The sequence below is a fragment of the Passer domesticus genome, chromosome W (assembly GCF_036417665.1).
Source record: "Passer domesticus isolate bPasDom1 chromosome W, bPasDom1.hap1, whole genome shotgun sequence".
Classification (NCBI taxonomy): Eukaryota; Metazoa; Chordata; class Aves; order Passeriformes; family Passeridae; genus Passer; species Passer domesticus.
In genome coordinates, this window is record NC_087511.1 from 31,031,979 (window position 1) to 31,046,401 (window position 14,423).

A 14,423-nucleotide genomic window follows, 5' to 3' on the forward strand; every position below is an offset into this window, starting at 1 on the left:
CCTGCAAACTGACAGCAGGAACCTGGCCTGGTGACTTTTGTTTCTAAGGGAAAGGCCATGGTTGATATCCAGGGCCCGGTGGCCTGGAGTGGCCGGCTGCCTGCTGAAATTCCGCACCGATCAGGATGCCTCCTACATGCAAGGTGCCCCCACAGGCAACTGTGGCTGGTTTGACAGTGCCAAGTGCCTCCTGCAAACTGACACCAGGAACCTGGCCTGGTGAGTTTTGTTTCTCAGGGGAAAGGCCATCGTTCCTGTCCGGGGCCGGGTGGCCCCGAGTGGCCGGCTGCCTGCTGAAATTCCACACAGATCAGGATATGTCCCAGATGCAAGGTGCCCCCACAGGCACCTGTGGCTGGTTTGACAGTGCCAAGATCCTCCAGCAAACTGACATCAGGAACCTGGCCTGGTGAGTTTTCTTTCTCAGGGGAAAGGCCATCGTTCATGTTCAGGGCCCGGTGGCCCGGAGTGGCCGGCTGCCTGCTGAAATTCCGCACCAATCAGGATGCCTCCCGGACTGAAGGTACCACGACAGGCATCTGCAGCTGGTTTGACAGTGCCAATTGCCGCCTGCAAACTGACAGCAGGAACCTGGCCTGGTGACTTTTGTTTCTAAGGGAAAGGCCATGGTTGATATCCAGGGCCCGGTGGCCCGGAGTGGCCGGCTGCCTGCTGAAATTCCGCACGGATCAGGATGCCTCCTACATGCATGGTGCCCCCACAGGCAACTGTGGCTGGTTTGACAGTGCCAAGTGCCTCCTGCAAACTGACACCAGGAACCTGGCCTGGTGCGTTTTGTTTCTCTGTGGAAAGGCCATCGTTCGTGTCCAGGGCCCGATGGCCCGGAGTGGCCGGCTGCCTGCTGAAATTCCGCACGGATCAGGATACGCCCTAGATGCAAGGTGCCCCCACAGGCAAGTGTGGCTGGTTTGACAGTGCCAATTTCCGCCTGCAAACTGACAGCAGGAACCTGGCCTAGGTACTTTTGTTTCTAAGGGAAAGGCCATGGTTGATATCCAGGGCCCGGTGGCCCGGAGTGGCCGGCTGCCTGCTGAAATTCCGCACCGATCAGGATGCCTCCTACATGCAAGGTGCCCCCACAGGCAACTGTGGCTGGTTTGACAGTGCCAAGTGCCTCCTGCAAACTGACACCAGGAACCTGGCCTGGTGCGTTTTGTTTCTCTGTGGAAAGGCCATCGTTCGTGTCCAGGGCCCGGTGGCCCGGAGTGGCCGGCTGCCTGCTGAAATTCCGCACCGATCAGGATGCCTCCCGGACTAAAGGAACCACGACAGGCAACTGTGGCTGGTTTGACAGTGCCAAGTGCCTCCTGCAAACTGACATCAGGAACCTGGCCTGGTGCGTTTTGTTTCTCAGGGGAAAGGCCATGGTTCATGTCCAGGGCCCGGTGGCCGGGAGTGGCCGGCTGCCTGCTGAAATTCCGCACGGATCAGGATACGTCCTATATGCAAGGTGCCCCCACAGGCAACTGTGGCTGGTTTGACAGTGCCAAGTGCCTCCTGCAAAGTGACATCAGGAACCTGGCCTGGTGAGTTTTGTTTCTCTGGGGAAAGGCCATCGTTCCTGTCCGGGGCCGGGTGGCCCCGAGTGGCCGGCTGCCTGCTGAAATTCCACACAGATCAGGATATGTCCCAGATGCAAGGTGCCCCCACAGGCAACTGTGGCTGGTTTGACAGTGCCAAGTGCCTCCAGCAAACAGAGATGAGGAACCTGGCCTGGTGAGTTTTCTTTCTCAGGGGAAAGGCCATCTTTCATGTCCAGGGCCCGGTGGCCCGGAGTGGCCGGCTGCCTGCTGAAATTCCGCACCGATCAGGATGCCTCCGACATGCAAGGTGCCCCCACAGGCAACTGTGGCTGGTTTGACAGTGCCAAGTGCCTCCTGCAAACTGACATCAGGAACCTGGCCTGGTGAGTTTTGTTTCCCTGAGGAAAGGCCATCGTTCCCTGTCCAGGGCCCGGTGGCCGGGAGTGGCCGGCTGCCTGCTGAAATTCCGCACGGATCAGGATACGTCCTATATGCAAGGTGCCCCCACAGGCAACTGTGGCTGGTTTGACAGTGCCAAGTGCCTCCTGCAAACTGACACCAGGAACCTGGCCTGGTGCGTTATGTTTCTCTGTGGAAAGGCCATCGTTCGTGTCCAGGGCCCGGTGGCCCGGAGTGGCCGGCTGCCTGCTGAAATTCCGCACCGATCAGGATGCCTCCCGGGCCGAAGGTACCACCACAGGCAACTGTGGCTGGTTTTACAGTGCCACGTGCCTCCTGCAAAGTGACATCAGGAACCTGGCCTGGTGAGTTTTCTTGCTCTGGGGAAAGGCCATCGTTCCTGTCCGGGGCCGGGTGGCCCCGAGTGGCCGGCTGCCTGCTGAAATTCCACACAGATAAGGATATGTCCCAGATGCAAGGTGCCCCCACAGGCAACTGTGGCTGGTTTGACAGTGCCAAGTGCCTCCAGCAAACTGACATCAGGAACCTGGCCTGGTGAGTTTTCTTTCTCAAGGGAAAGGCCATCTTTCATGTCCAGGGCCCGGTGGCCCGGAGTGGCCGGCTGCCTGCTGAAATTCCGCACGGATCAGGATGCCTCCTAGATGCAAGGTGCCCCCTCAGGCAACTGTGGCTGGTTTGACAGTGCCACGTGCCTCCTGCAAACTGACATCAGGAACCTGGCCTGGTGAGTTTTGTTTCTCTGGGGAAAGGCCATCGTTCCTGTCCGGGGCCGGGTGGCCCCGAGTGGCCTGCTGCCTGCTGAAATTCCACACAGATCAGGATGCCTCGTGGACTGAAGGTACCACGAGAGGCATCTGCGGCTGGTTTGACAGTGCCAATTGCCTCCTGCAAACTGAGATGAGGAACCTGGCCTGGTGACTTTTGTTTCTAAGGGAAAGGCCATGGTTGATATCCAGGGCCCGGTGGCCTGGAGTGGCCGGCTGCCTGCTGAAATTCCGCACGGATCAGGATGCCTCCTACATGCAAGGTGCCCCCACAGGCAACTGTGGCTGGTTTGACAGTGCCAAGTGCCTCCTGCAAACTGACACCAGGAACCTGGCCTGGTGCGTTTTGTTTCTCTGTGGAAAGGCCATCGTTCGTGTCCAGGGCCCGGTGGCCCGGAGTGGCCGGCTGCCTGCTGAAATTCCACACCGATCAGGATGCCTCCCAGACCGAAGGTACCACCGCAGGCAACTGTGGCTGGTTTGACAGTGCCAAGTGCCTCCTGCAAACTGACATCAGGAACCTGGCCTGGTGAGTTTTGTTTCTCTGGCGAAAGGCCATCGTTCCTGTCCGGGGCCGGGTGGCCCCGAGTGGCCTGCTGCCTGCTGAAATTCCACACAGATCAGGATGCCTCGCGGACTGAATGTACCACGACAGGCGTCTGCGGCTGGTTTGACAGTGCCAATTGCCTCCTGCAAACTGAGATGAGGAACCTGGCCTGGTGACTTTTGTTTCTAAGGGAAAGGCCATGGTTGATATCCAGGGCCCGGTGGCCCGGAGTGGCCGGCTGCCTGCTGAAATTCCGCACGGATCAGGATACGTCCTATATGCAAGGTGCCCCCACAGGCATCTGGGGCTGGTTTGACAGTGCCAAGTGCCGCCTGCAAACTGACACCAGGAACCTGGCCTGGTGCGTTTTGTTTCTCTGTGGAAAGGCCATCGTTCGTGTCCAGGGCCCGGTGGCCCGGAGTGGCCGGCTGCCTGCTGAAATTCCTCACGGATCAGGATGCCTCCTAGATGCAAGGTGCCCCCTCAGGCAACTGTGGCTGGTTTGACAGTGCCACGTGCCTCCTGCAAACTGACATCAGGAACCTGGCCTGCTGAGTTTTTTTTCTCTGGGGAAAGGCCATCGTTCCTGTCCGGGGCCGGGTGGCCCCGAGCGGCCTGCTGCCTGCTGAAATTCCACACAGATCAGGATGCCTCGCGGACTGAATGTACCACGACAGGCATCTGCGGCTGGTTTGACAGTGCCAATTGCCGCCTGCAAACTGACAGCAGGAACCTGGCCTGGTGACTTTTGTTTCTAAGGGAAAGGCCATGGTTGATATCCAGGGCCCGGTGGCCTGGAGTGGCCAGCTGCCTGCTGAAATTCCGCACCGATCAGGATGCCTCCCGGACCGAAGGTACCACCGCAGGCAACTGTGGCTGGTTTGACAGTGCCAAGTGCCTCCTGCAAACTGACACCAGGAACCTGGCCTGGTGAGTTTTGTTTCTCAGGGGAAAGGCCATCGTTCCTGTCCGGGGCCGGGTGGCCCCGAGTGGCCGGCTGCCTGCTGAAATTCCACACAGATCAGGATATGTCCCAGATGCAAGGTGCCCCCACAGGCAACTGTGGCTGGTTTGACAGTGCCAAGATCCTCCAGCAAACTGACATCAGGAACCTGGCCTGGTGAGTTTTCTTTCTCAGGGGAAAGGCCATCGTTCATGTTCAGGGCCCGGTGGCCCGGAGTGGCCGGCTGCCTGCTGAAATTCCGCACCAATCAGGATGCCTCCCGGACTGAAGGTACCACGACAGGCATCTGCAGCTGGTTTGACAGTGCCAATTGCCGCCTGCAAACTGACAGCAGGAACCTGGCCTGGTGACTTTTGTTTCTAAGGGAAAGGCCATGGTTGATATCCAGGGCCCGGTGGCCCGGAGTGGCCGGCTGCCTGCTGAAATTCCGCACGGATCAGGATGCCTCCTACATGCATGGTGCCCCCACAGGCAACTGTGGCTGGTTTGACAGTGCCAAGTGCCTCCTGCAAACTGACACCAGGAACCTGGCCTGGTGCGTTTTGTTTCTCTGTGGAAAGGCCATCGTTCGTGTCCAGGGCCCGATGGCCCGGAGTGGCCGGCTGCCTGCTGAAATTCCGCACGGATCACGATACGCCCTAGATGCAAGGTGCCCCCACAGGCAACTGTGGCTGGTTTGACAGTGCCAATTTCCGCCTGCAAACTGACACCAGGAACCTGGCCTGGTGCGTTTTGTTTCTCTGTGGAAAGGCCATCGTTCGTGTCCAGGGCCCGGTGGCCCGGAGTGGCCGGCTGCCTGCTGAAATTCCGCACCGATCAGGATGCCTCCTACATGCAAGGTGCCCCCACAGGCAACTGTGGCTGGTTTGACAGTGCCAAGTGCCTCCTGCAAACTGACACCAGGAACCTGGCCTGGTGAGTTTTCTTTCTCAGGGGAAAGGCCATCGTTCATGTCCAGGGCCCGGTGGCCCGGAGTGGCCGGCTGCCTGCTGAAATTCCGCACGGATCAGGATGCCTCCCGGACTAAAGGAACCACGACAGGCAACTGTGGCTGGTTTGACAGTGCCAAGTGCCTCCTGCAAACTGACATCAGGAACCTGGCCTGGTGCGTTTTGTTTCTCAGGGGAAAGGCCATCGTTCCTGTCCGGGGCCGGGTGGCCCCGAGTGGCCTGCTGCCTGCTGAAATTCCACACAGATCAGGATGCCTCGCGGACTGAATGTACCACGACAGGCATCTGCGGCTGGTTTGACAGTGCCAATTGCCGCCTGCAAACTGACAGCAGGAACCTGGCCTGGTGACTTTTGTTTCTAAGGGAAAGGCCATGGTTGATATCCAGGGCCCGGTGGCCCGGAGTGGCCGGCTGCCTGCTGAAATTCCGCACGGATCAGGATGCCTCCTACATGCATGGTGCCCCCACAGGCAACTGTGGCTGGTTTGACAGTGCCAAGTGCCTCCTGCAAACTGACACCAGGAACCTGGCCTGGTGCGTTTTGTTTCTCTGTGGAAAGGCCATCGTTCGTGTCCAGGGCCCGATGGCCCGGAGTGGCCGGCTGCCTGCTGAAATTCCGCACGGATCAGGATACGCCCTAGATGCAAGGTGCCCCCACAGGCAACTGTGGCTGGTTTGACAGTGCCAATTTCCGCCTGCAAACTGACACCAGGAACCTGGCCTGGTGCGTTTTGTTTCTCTGTGGAAAGGCCATCGTTCGTGTCCAGGGCCCGGTGGCCCGGAGTGGCCGGCTGCCTGCTGAAATTCCGCACCGATCAGGATGCCTCCTACATGCAAGGTGCCCCCACAGGCAACTGTGGCTGGTTTGACAGTGCCAAGTGCCTCCTGCAAACTGACACCAGGAACCTGGCCTGGTGAGTTTTCTTTCTCAGGGGAAAGGCCATCGTTCATGTCCAGGGCCCGGTGGCCCGGAGTGGCCGGCTGCCTGCTGAAATTCCGCACGGATCAGGATGCCTCCCGGACTAAAGGAACCACGACAGGCAACTGTGGCTGGTTTGACAGTGCCAAGTGCCTCCTGCAAACTGACATCAGGAACCTGGCCTGGTGCGTTTTGTTTCTCAGGGGAAAGGCCATCGTTCCTGTCCGGGGCCGGGTGGCCCCGAGTGGCCTGCTGCCTGCTGAAATTCCACACAGATCAGGATGCCTCGCGGACTGAATGTACCACGACAGGCATCTGCGGCTGGTTTGACAGTGCCAATTGCCGCCTGCAAACTGACAGCAGGAACCTGGCCTGGTGACTTTTGTTTCTAAGGGAAAGGCCATGGTTGATATCCAGGGCCCGGTGGCCTGGAGTGGCCGGCTGCCTGCTGAAATTCCGCACCGATCAGGATGCCTCCTACATGCAAGGTGCCCCCACAGGCAACTGTGGCTGGTTTGACAGTGCCAAGTGCCTCCTGCAAACTGACACCAGGAACCTGGCCTGGTGAGTTTTGTTTCTCAGGGGAAAGGCCATCGTTCCTGTCCGGGGCCGGGTGGCCCCGAGTGGCCGGCTGCCTGCTGAAATTCCACACAGATCAGGATATGTCCCAGATGCAAGGTGCCCACACAGGCAACTGTGGCTGGTTTGACAGTGCCAAGATCCTCCAGCAAATTGACATCAGGAACCTGGCCTGGTGAGTTTTCTTTCTCAGGGGAAAGGCCATCGTTCATGTTCAGGGCCCGGTGGCCCGGAGTGGCCGGCTGCCTGCTGAAATTCCGCACCAATCAGGATGCCTCCCGGACTGAAGGTACCACGACAGGCATCTGCAGCTGGTTTGACAGTGCCAAGTGCCTCCTGCAAACTGACACCAGGAACCTGGCCTGGTGCGTTTTGTTTCTCTGTGGAAAGGCCATCGTTCGTGTCCAGGGCCCGGTGGCCCGGAGTGGCCGGCTGCCTGCTGAAATTCCGCACCGATCAGGATGCCTCCCGGACTAAAGGAACCACGACAGGCAACTGTGGCTGGTTTGACAGTGCCAAGTGCCTCCTGCAAACTGACATCAGGAACCTGGCCTGGTGCGTTTTGTTTCTCAGGGGAAAGGCCATGGTTCATGTCCAGGGCCCGGTGGCCGGGAGTGGCCGGCTGCCTGCTGAAATTCCGCACGGATCAGGATACGTCCTATATGCAAGGTGCCCCCACAGGCAACTGTGGCTGGTTTGACAGTGCCAAGTGCCTCCTGCAAAGTGACATCAGGAACCTGGCCTGGTGAGTTTTGTTTCTCTGGGGAAAGGCCATCGTTCCTGTCCGGGGCCGGGTGGCCCCGAGTGGCCGGCTGCCTGCTGAAATTCCACACAGATCAGGATATGTCCCAGATGCAAGGTGCCCCCACAGGCAACTGTGGCTGGTTTGACAGTGCCAAGTGCCTCCAGCAAACAGAGATGAGGAACCTGGCCTGGTGAGTTTTCTTTCTCAGGGGAAAGGCCATCTTTCATGTCCAGGGCCCGGTGGCCCGGAGTGGCCGGCTGCCTGCTGAAATTCCGCACGGATCAGGATGCCTCCTAGATGCAAGGTGCCCCCTCAGGCAACTGTGGCTGGTTTGACAGTGCCACGTGCCTCCTGCAAACTGACATCAGGAACCTGGCCTGGTGAGTTTTGTTTATCTGGGGAAAGGCCATCGTTCCTGTCCGGGGCCGGGTGGCCCCGAGTGGCCTGCTGCCTGCTGAAATTCCACACAGATCAGGATGCCTCGCGGACTGAAGGTACCACGACAGGCATCTGCGGCTGGTTTGACAGTGCCAATTGCCGCCTGCAAACTGACAGCAGGAACCTGGCCTGGTGACTTTTGTTTCTAAGGGAAAGGCCATGGTTGATATCCAGGGCCCGGTGGCCGGGAGTGGCCGGCTGCCTGCTGAAATTCCGCACGGATCAGGATACGTCCTATATGCAAGGTGCCCCCACAGGCAACTGTGGCTGGTTTGACAGTGCCAAGTGCCTCCTGCAAACTGACACCAGGAACCTGGCCTGGTGCGTTATGTTTCTCTGTGGAAAGGCCATCGTTCGTGTCCAGGGCCCGGTGGCCCGGAGTGGCCGGCTGCCTGCTGAAATTCCGCACCGATCAGGATGCCTCCCGGGCCGAAGGTACCACCACAGGCAACTGTGGCTGGTTTTACAGTGCCACGTGCCTCCTGCAAAGTGACATCAGGAACCTGGCCTGGTGAGTTTTGTTGCTCTGGGGAAAGGCCATCGTTCCTGTCCGGGGCCGGGTGGCCCCGAGTGGCCGGCTGCCTGCTGAAATTCCACACAGATAAGGATATGTCCCAGATGCAAGGTGCCCCCACAGGCAACTGTGGCTGGTTTGACAGTGCCAAGTGCCTCCAGCAAACTGACATCAGGAACCTGGCCTGGTGAGTTTTCTTTCTCAAGGGAAAGGCCATCTTTCATGTCCAGGGCCCGGTGGCCCGGAGTGGCCGGCTGCCTGCTGAAATTCCACACAGATCAGGATGCCTCGCGGACTGAAGGTACCACGAGAGGCATCTGCGGCTGGTTTGACAGTGCCAATTGCCTCCTGCAAACTGAGATGTGGAACCTGGCCTGGTGACTTTTGTTTCTAAGGGAAAGGCCATGGTTGATATCCAGGGCCCGGTGGCCTGGAGTGGCCGGCTGCCTGCTGAAATTCCGCACGGATCAGGATGCCTCCTACATGCAAGGTGCCCCCACAGGCAACTGTGGCTGGTTTGACAGTGCCAAGTGCCTCCTGCAAACTGACACCAGGAACCTGGCCTGGTGCGTTTTGTTTCTCTGTGGAAAGGCCATCGTTCGTGTCCAGGGCCCGGTGGCCCGGAGTGGCCGGCTGCCTGCTGAAATTCCACACCGATCAGGATGCCTCCCAGACCGAAGGTACCACCGCAGGCAACTGTGGCTGGTTTGACAGTGCCAAGTGCCTCCTGCAAACTGAGATGAGGAGCCTGGCCTGGTGCGTTTTGTTTCTCAGGGGAAAGGCCATCGTTCGTGTCCAGGGCCCGGTGGCCCGGAGTGGCCGGCTGCCTGCTGAAATTCCGCACCGATCAGGATGCCTCCTAGATGCAAGGTGCCCCCTCAGGCAACTGTGGCTGGTTTGACAGTGCCACGTGCCTCCTGCAAACTGACATCAGGAACCTGGCCTGGTGAGTTTTGTTTCTCTGGCGAAAGGCCATCGTTCCTGTCCGGGGCCGGGTGGCCCCGAGTGGCCTGCTGCCTGCTGAAATTCCACACAGATCAGGATGCCTCGCGGACTGAAGGTACCACGACAGGCATCTGCGACTGGTTTGACAGTGCCAATTGCCTCCTGCAAACTGAGATGAGGAACCTGGCCTGGTGACTTTTGTTTCTAAGGGAAAGGCCATGGTTGATATCCAGGGCCCGGTGGCCCGGAGTGGCCGGCTGCCTGCTGAAATTCCGCACGGATCAGGATACGTCCTATATGCAAGGTGCCCCCACAGGCATCTGGGGCTGGTTTGACAGTGCCAAGTGCCTCCTGCAAACTGACACCAGGAACCTGGCCTGGTGCGTTTTGTTTCTCTGTGGAAAGGCCATCGTTCTTGTCCAGGGCCCGGTGGCCCGGAGTGGCCGGCTGCCTGCTGAAATTCCGCACGGATCAGGATGCCTCCTACATGCAAGGTGCCCCCACAGGCAACTGTAGCTGGTTTGACAGTGCCAAGTGCCTCCTGCAAACTGACACCAGGAACCTGGCCTGGTGCGTTTTGTTTCTCTGTGGAAAGGCCATCGTTCGTGTCCAGGGCCCGGTGGCCCGGAGTGGCCGGCTGCCTGCTGAAATTCCACACCGATAAGGATGCCTCCCAGACCGAAGGTACCACCGCAGGCAACTGTGGCTGGTTTGACAGTGCCAAGTGCCTCCTGCAAACTGAGATGAGGAACCTGGCCTGGTGAGTTTTGTTTCTCAGGGGAAAGGCCATCGTTCGTGTCCAGGGCCCGATGGCCTGGAGTGGCCGGCTGCCTGCTGAAATTCCGCACCGATCAGGATGCCTCCCGGACTAAAGGAACCACGACAGGCAACTGTGGCTGTTTTGACAGTGCCAAGTGCCTCCTGCAAACTGACATCAGGAACCTGGCCTGGTGCGTTTTGTTTCTCAGGGGAAAGGCCATCGTTCGTGTCCAGGGCCCGGTGGCCGGGAGTGGCCGGCTGCCTGCTGAAATTCCGCACGGATCAGGATACGTCCTAGATGCAAGGTGCCCCCACAGGCAACTGTGGCTGGTTTGACAGTGCCAAGTGCCTCCTGCAAACTGACATCAGGAACCTGGCCTGGTGCGTTTTGTTTCTCAGGGGAAAGTCCATCGTTCGTGTCCAGGGCCCGGTGGCCCGGAGTGGCCGGCTGCCTGCTGAAATTCCGCACCGATCAGGATGCCTCCCGGGCCGAAGGTACCACCACAGGCAACTGTGGCTGGTTTTACAGTGCCACGTGCCTCCTGCAAAGTGACATCAGGAACCTGGCCTGGTGAGTTTTGTTTCTCTGGGGAAAGGCCATCGTTCCTGTCCGGGGCCGGGTGGCCCCGAGTGGCCGGCTGCCTGCTGAAATTCCACACAGATCAGGATATGTCCCAGATGCAAGGTGCCCCCACAGGCAACTGTGGCTGGTTTGACAGTGCCAAGTGCCTCCAGCAAACTGACATCAGGAACCTGGCCTGGTGAGTTTTCTTTCTCAGGGGAAAGGCCATCGTTCATGTCCAGAGCCCGGTGGCCCGGAGTGGCCGGCTGCCTGCTGATATTCCGCACGGATCAGGATGCCTCCTAGATGCAAGGTGCCCCCTCAGGCAACTGTGGCTGGTTTGACAGTGCCACGTGCCTCCTGCAAACTGACATCAGGAACCTGCCCTGGTGAGTTTTGTTTCTCTGGGGAAAGGCCATCGTTCCTGTCCGGGGCCGGGTGGCCCCGAGTGGCCGGCTGCCTGCTGAAATTCCACACAGATCAGGATATGTCCCAGATGCAAGGTGCCCCCACAGGCAACTGTGGCTGGTTTGACCGTGCCAAGTGCCTCCAGCAAACAGAGATGAGGAACCTGGCCTGGTGAGTTTTCTTTCTCAGGGGAAAGGCCATCTTTCATGTCCAGGGCCCGGTGGCCCGGAGTGGCCGGCTGCCTGCTGAAATTCCGCACAGATCAGGATGCCTCCTAGATGCAAGGTGCCCCCTCAGGCAACTGTGGCTGGTTTGACAGTGCCACGTGCCTCCTGCAAACTGACATCAGGAACCTGGCCTGGTGAGTTTTGTTTATCTGGGGAAAGGCCATCGTTCCTGTCCGGGGCCGGGTGGCCCCGAGTGGCCTGCTGCCTGCTGAAATTCCACACAGATCAGGATGCCTCGCGGACTGAAGGTACCACGACAGGCATCTGCGGCTGGTTTGACAGTGCCAATTGCCGCCTGCAAACTGACAGCAGGAACCTGGCCTGGTGACTTTTGTTTCTAAGGGAAAGGCCATGGTTGATATCCAGGGCCCGGTGGCCTGGAGTGGCCGGCTGCCTGCTGAAATTCCGCACCGATCAGGATGCCTCCGACATGCAAGGTGCCCCCACAGGCAACTGTGGCTGGTTTGACAGTGCCAAGTGCCTCCTGCAAACTGACATCAGGAACCTGGCCTGGTGAGTTTTGTTTCCCTGAGGAAAGGCCATCGTTCCTGTCCAGGGCCCGGTGGCCGGGAGTGGCCGGCTGCCTGCTGAAATTCCGCACGGATCAGGATACGTCCTATATGCAAGGTGCCCCCACAGGCAACTGTGGCTGGTTTGACAGTGCCAAGTGCCTCCTGCAAACTGACACCAGGAACCTGGCCTGGTGCGTTATGTTTCTCTGTGGAAAGGCCATCGTTCGTGTCCAGGGCCCGGTGGCCCGGAGTGGCCGGCTGCCTGCTGAAATTCCGCACCGATCAGGATGCCTCCCGGGCCGAAGGTACCACCACAGGCAACTGTGGCTGGTTTTACAGTGCCACGTGCCTCCTGCAAAGTGACATCAGGAACCTGGCCTGGTGAGTTTTGTTGCTCTGGGGAAAGGCCATCGTTCCTGTCCGGGGCCGGGTGGCCCCGAGTGGCCGGCTGCCTGCTGAAATTCCACACAGATAAGGATATGTCCCAGATGCAAGGTGCCCCCACAGGCAACTGTGGCTGGTTTGACAGTGCCAAGTGCCTCCAGCAAACTGACATCAGGAACCTGGCCTGGTGAGTTTTCTTTCTCAAGGGAAAGGCCATCTTTCATGTCCAGGGCCCGGTGGCCCGGAGTGGCCGGCTGCCTGCTGAAATTCCGCACGGATCAGGATGCCTCCTAGATGCAAGGTGCCCCCTCAGGCAACTGTGGCTGGTTTGACAGTGCCACGTGCCTCCTGCAAACTGACATCAGGAACCTGGCCTGGTGAGTTTTGTTTCTCTGGGGAAAGGCCATCGTTCCTGTCCGGGGCCGGGTGGCCCCGAGTGGCCTGCTGCCTGCTGAAATTCCACACAGATCAGGATGCCTCGCGGACTGAAGGTACCACGAGAGGCATCTGCGGCTGGTTTGACAGTGCCAATTGCCTCCTGCAAACTGAGATGAGGAACCTGGCCTGGTGACTTTTGTTTCTAAGGGAAAGGCCATGGTTGATATCCAGGGCCCGGTGGCCTGGAGTGGCCGGCTGCCTGCTGAAATTCCGCACGGATCAGGATGCCTCCTACATGCAAGGTGCCCCCACAGGCAACTGTGGCTGGTTTGACAGTGCCAAGTGCCTCCTGCAAACTGACACCAGGAACCTGGCCTGGTGCGTTTTGTTTCTCAGGGGAAAGGCCATCGTTCGTGTCCAGGGCCCGGTGGCCCGGAGTGGCCGGCTGCCTGCTGAAATTCCACACCGATCAGGATGCCTCCCAGACCGAAGGTACCACCGCAGGCAACTGTGGCTGGTTTGACAGTGCCAAGTGCCTCCTGCAAACTGAGATGAGGAGCCTGGCCTGGTGCGTTTTGTTTCTCAGGGGAAAGGCCATCGTTCGTGTCCAGGGCCCGGTGGCCCGGAGTGGCCGGCTGCCTGCTGAAATTCCGCACCGATCAGGATGCCTCCTAGATGCAAGGTGCCCCCTCAGGCAACTGTGGCTGGTTTGACAGTGCCACGTGCCTCCTGCAAACTGACATCAGGAACCTGGCCTGGTGAGTTTTGTTTCTCTGGCGAAAGGCCATCGTTCCTGTCCGGGGCCGGGTGGCCCCGAGTGGCCTGCTGCCTGCTGAAATTCCACACAGATCAGGATGCCTCGCGGACTGAAGGTACCACGACAGGCATCTGCGGCTGGTTTGACAGTGCCAATTGCCTCCTGCAAACTGAGATGAGGAACCTGGCCTGGTGGCTTTTGTTTCTAAGGGAAAGGCCATGGTTGATATCCAGGGCCCGGTGGCCCGGAGTGGCCGGCTGCCTGCTGAAATTCCGCACGGATCAGGATACGTCCTATATGCAAGGTGCCCCCACAGGCATCTGGGGCTGGTTTGACAGTGCCAAGTGCCTCCTGCAAACTGACACCAGGAACCTGGCCTGGTGCGTTTTGTTTCTCAGGGGAAAGGCCATCGTTCGTGTCCAGGGCCCGGTGGCCCGGAGTGGCCGGCTGCCTGCTGAAATTCCGCACGGATCAGGATGCCTCCTACATGCAAGGTGCCCCCACAGGCAACTGTAGCTGGTTTGACAGTGCCAAGTGCCTCCTGCAAACTGACACCAGGAACCTGGCCTGGTGCGTTTTGTTTCTCTGTGGAAAGGCCATCGTTCGTGTCCAGGGCCCGGTGGCCCGGAGTGGCCGGCTGCCTGCTGAAATTCCACACCGATAAGGATGCCTCCCAGACCGAAGGTACCACCGCAGGCAACTGTGGCTGGTTTGACAGTGCCAAGTGCCTCCTGCAAACTGAGATGAGGAACCTGGCCTGGTGAGTTTTGTTTCTCAGGGGAAAGGCCATCGTTCGTGTCCAGGGCCCGATGGCCTGGAGTGGCCGGCTGCCTGCTGAAATTCCGCACCGATCAGGATGCCTCCCGGACTAAAGGAACCACGACAGGCAACTGTGGCTGGTTTGACAGTGCCAAGTGCCTCCTGCAAACTGACATCAGGAACCTGGCCTGGTGCGTTTTGTTTCTCAGGGGAAAGGCCATCGTTCCTGTCCAGGGCCCGGTGGCCGGGAGTGGCCGGCTGCCTGCTGAAATTCCGCACGGATCAGGATACGTCCTATATGCAAGGTGCCCCCACAGGCAACTGTGGCTGGTTTGACAGTGCCAAGTG